This window comes from Portunus trituberculatus, chromosome 47 (assembly GCF_017591435.1).
Source record: "Portunus trituberculatus isolate SZX2019 chromosome 47, ASM1759143v1, whole genome shotgun sequence".
NCBI lineage: Eukaryota > Metazoa > Arthropoda > Malacostraca > Decapoda > Portunidae > Portunus > Portunus trituberculatus.
In genome coordinates, this window is record NC_059301.1 from 34,905,035 (window position 1) to 34,909,921 (window position 4,887).

The following is a 4,887-nucleotide window of genomic DNA, read 5'->3' on the forward strand; positions in this document are numbered from 1 at the left end:
AATTTTGCATTGCAAACTAGTCACTAACCATTTTTTTCTTATTCTTTTACAATATTTTCGTTTATGTGTTCATGATATACAGAAGAACAGTAATGATTGATGATGGTATTTGTAACTATTTGTTTGTTTAATGATAATAATGGTATCCTCTGTTAGTTCAGTCCTTGTGTTTCGCATACGTATTACTGACAAATAATTCATATATGATTAACTTTTTTCCATATTTTTCAAGATGGGAAAGGATGACGGAATGCTCAGATGGCTAAGAATTTCATTGGTGAATACAGCTGGAGGAAGAGTAACCGAGTAGGATTAAAACTAGGGAAAATAAAATATTCACAAGACAAAATTATGCACAAAATTAAACTGAAGTTGATAACTAACAAGCTGGCATCAGTGCGTGATACCTAAAACTGAAGTATAGAAAATAATAAAAGAAAACGTTTACACGAGCAATCAATTAAGCTAACAAAGGTCTGATAGGACACACCCTGGTGGGATTCCGCACACACCCTCCCACCCACTCCTGCTCCCCCTCTCCTGCCACCCCCATCTATTCCGCCATTTGTTTTCCTCACCCCTACTCCCCTTCAACTCTCTCCCAATCTCTCCTACTCCCTCACTTCATTCAACTCCTACTCGTCCACTCTCATGCATTCATTTCTACTCGTTCACTCCTTACTCACGACTTTTTGTCCACTCCTTGTCGTTCATTCCTATACGCCCACTTCTATCTTTTCACTCTTAATCCCCAAGTCCTACCCATCCACATTCTTTCAGCCATGCCTTCCCACTCAGTCACCTTACCATATCCACCCATTCCTATCCACCCGGTCCACCCGTGCATCGTATTTTTTCTCCATACACATCCCTCATGTTTTCTCACTCTTTCACTCATTCCACAGCACATCAATGAACTGCTCCCACTCACACACTCGCAGCATCACTCAAAATTCCATAGCACAAATCATTCAATCATTAATAATTTCGATCATTATCCCATCCTTCTCTCCTTCCTCCCCTTCTTCAAGCATTGCTCAAATTGTCTCTTTACTACCTCTTAGTTCGTTTCTTACACCTTCCTAACACCGTCTACATAAGACATTAATAATAAAAATGATCATAGTAATAATAATAATAATAATAATAATAATAATAATAATAATAATAATAATAATAATAACAACAATAATAACAATGATAAAAATGATAAAAAAATAAATAACAATAATCATAATAACAATAATAGTAATAGTAATAATAATAATAATAATAATAATAATAATAATGATAATAATAATAATAATAATAATAATAATAATAATAATAATAATAATAATAACAATAATAATAATGATAATAAAAATAACAATAATAATAATATTGATAATAAATAATAATAATAACAATAATAGTAATAATAATAACAACAACAACAACAACAACAACAACAACAACAACAACAACAACAACAATAATAATAATAATAATAATAATAATAATGATAGTAATAATTATAATAATAATAACAATAATACAAGTTATGCCCATAATCACTGGGTTCAAGGCCATCAATCAGCCGCAAGCTATCACTAACGCTATTTCGGTACTAATTAACCTATAATGAGTGATGCATTTCGTCCCCTTGTAATTAGATGTTCTAGCCAATAATTCACTTTTAGAGAAATGTATAAAGGTAGGACACGAGACGTCGATTTCTTGTCTGTCTATAACAGTGGTTCCCAATTTTTTTCTGTCATTTCTCCCACGCACCCAGTTCAACCATCCAGATTTCCCCCTCTAAGTGTACCACCCACCGCCCTCCCTTCAGAGCTCATGTTTGAACGTGAACCGATTGGTAGATACGGCGCCGCCCATCTACAACAGGCGTTTTCCCTCTCTCTCTCTCTCTCTCTCTCTCTCTCTCTCTCTCTGACATGAGAAAATCCATCTGAGATCTTTTTAGTTAGTAGGTTGTGTAATTATTTCTCCCCTGGTAGCTTCAAACTTCCCCCAGGGGAAAATTTCCCCCCAGTTTGGGAACCACTGGTCTATAAGATTGCGTGTGTTCGTGTGTGTGTGTGTGTGTGTGTGTGTGTGTGTGTGTGTGTGTGTGTGTGTGTGTGTGTGTGTGTGTGTGTGTGTGTGTGTGTGTGTGTGTGTGTGTGTGTGTGTGTGTGTGTGTGTGTGTGTGTGTGTATTTGTATATCTGTGTGTGTGTGTGTGTGTGTGTGTGTGTGTGTGTGTGTGTGTGTGTGTGTGTGTGTGTGTGTGTGTGTGTGTGTGTGTGTGTGTATGAATACAATTAATACAATCATACTAGATAGGTACGTACATAGATAGGTGCGCATAAAGATAGATTAATGGATATAATAAACACACAAATGGAAACCGACAGGTCCCCTACGTGAAAGCATCTGACAAACACTATAATGAAGGTCGGATATGGAGGCCTGACTGAACCGGTGCCGTCCCACAGATAATGATCGACAATACCTAAGCAATAACCAACGCCTGCAGGGAACCATGATGACAAACAGCTGGCTTATTGCCTCTTGGTGTGCGTGCATGACACACACACACACACACACACACACACACACACACACACAGAGAGAGAGAGAGAGAGAGAGAGAGAGAGAGAGAGAGAGAGAGAGAGAGAGAGAGAGAGAGAGAGAGAGGATAGTGGTATCGAACATGAATAGTCAGTTAGAGAAGAGGAATTGAAAAGATAGTTAAAGAAAACTGCCCTTTATTGGTAAGAGGCTTCCAATTTAGATATTCTCAGGATGTTGAATTCATTAGAGAGGGACAGATTAGTCATATTAAATTAGTAATGATAATAATCAACAAAGATTTTTCCTTCAGTAGGTTGATATACTGTGTTCTCATGGTATGATTTGCGTTACTTTACGGCGTCATGTTTCGCCAATGATGCTTTCATTCATAGCAAATATAATAAATTCCTATTTTTAGTTATCAAATGTGAACACAATCTGTTTGGGGGCGCAGCCGCCACGTCCTATAGCATTTTCCTAAGGTTCTTTCAGCTTCTCAAGAACGTTATCAACACTATTATAAGTTAAATTCTATATTATGTATCATCTTTAACACAAGGTAGTATATGGTAAAATTTATTCACTATCATTTATGATTCGTGATGGCTTTTGTTACCTACGTAATCCTGACGTTAATACTTACATGCTAGATGAAATCGAAGTTGCAGAATGTCATACTTTATCAATCAACTTTCGGAAACTTGGTGAAGCAAAACAAAACAAGGGAAAATGTTGGTAAGTATTAAAAATAAGCACGACGCCCTGCCGTTTTTGTTGTAATAGCGGCATTCAATTTAATCTTGATCTTATGTTAGCATGCTAACCTAACTGATCCTAACCTTACCCAATTGGACCTAACCTATCTAAACCAAAGCGTTTCGTAGATAGGATTTACTAAGTAAGGATGATGGTGGCAAGATCAAGATCAAGAGCATAGAGCTCATCGCAAGGCGGTACGAATTTCTTTAATATTTTCTAATATATTATCTTGCTTTTATTGCTTTAATAAGTTTCCGGAAGTTGATATATATATATATATATATATATATATATATATATATATATATATATATATATATATATATTGCATGATATTTTGCAACCTTATTTGTAACTGGCATGTTAATATCAACCTTGGAAGGCGAGGCTAAGGTTATCTCCATATTATTGTAATCTAAGGGGAAGAGTGAATAATAATGACAAAGACTTGTGATGTGTTGCTTTGAATAACCATTAGCTGATAATCATTAATAGATTTTTATTGATACAGATTCGTCACCAACATCAAAGCAAAGTGACAAGGACAAACAAGAGACCATGGCCGCGTTCCGTTGGGGACCGTATGGCGTACAGTATGGCATACTTCCCCCGAATCGGGGGGGACCAGCATACGGCTCGCCTGCGGGAGCGTGCGGGACCTTGCGCTCCTCGGAGGTGAATGCTTGGCGGTGTCTGGCAACTATTGTTTATCAACAAACCGCAGACGTCCGCCGCTTCACCACTATATTATCAGTGTGGGGGATGTAAATGCTATTTTGACAGCTTATGCGACGTCACAGAACATCAAAAACAATGTGGTAAGTCTGTTATCCCTTGTAGAATGCTGGAATAAGGCAATATGACGAAAATATTAGTATTTATAGCAATAAAAGACGGTGTTATATGTGTCGCATTTCTTCACACAGCCTCTGAGGCAGAAGAGACAGCCTCTACCGCCATGGTAGCTGCTGCAGAGGCCCCTCCAGCACCTGTGGCTGCAGGGACAGTTTCCCTTTGCATTCGAAAGTGTTCTATAAGTCTTTCCCGGAGTAAAGAGGCACTATCATCTCTGCATAGTCCTTGACCTCACAGGACTTGGCGGCCTATCATCTCCTCTTCTCCTTGCCTTGGCAACCTCTCTTCTCCCTCTTCCTCTTGCCTCAGCAATATTTCCTCCTCTCGTGCTAAGAGGAGCTCTGCAGCGTCCAACAGAGGGTCTTTTGCGAGCTCTTGAGCGAGGAGGAGGAGAGCAGCTTGGACGGCCATCTTTGTCAACAATACCCGTATGGCTTGCGCGTTCCATTGCGTTCCGTTGGGGGTTGCGGGGGGCAGCGTGCTAACTTCCAACGGAACGCAGCCCATATGGCCGGGAGCAAACGAGTGATTTCGTGTTTGCCACGCTGCGGCAAACACAATGAAGCATGTGCAACTGTGCCTTGATTGAGCCACACTACAGAGTACATACATACAGGACATACATACATACATGCCACTTGGATTTAACAATTCTACTGCTGTAGTCATTGTAGCGTACGTCCCACATTGGTGGCCGGTCTTCAATTTCAAAAAT

At 38.9% G+C, this 4,887-nt stretch overlaps 1 long non-coding RNA gene across 1 annotated transcript; it reads left to right on the forward strand.

Moving 5' to 3' along the window:
* The first annotated feature begins 3,782 nt into the window (after positions 1-3,782).
* On the forward strand, positions 3,783-4,383 carry LOC123520816. Its single transcript, XR_006679382.1, has 2 exons — positions 3,783-4,135; positions 4,244-4,383. It is a non-coding gene; the product is annotated as an uncharacterized LOC123520816 (long non-coding RNA).
* The last annotated feature ends 504 nt before the right edge of the window (positions 4,384-4,887 follow it).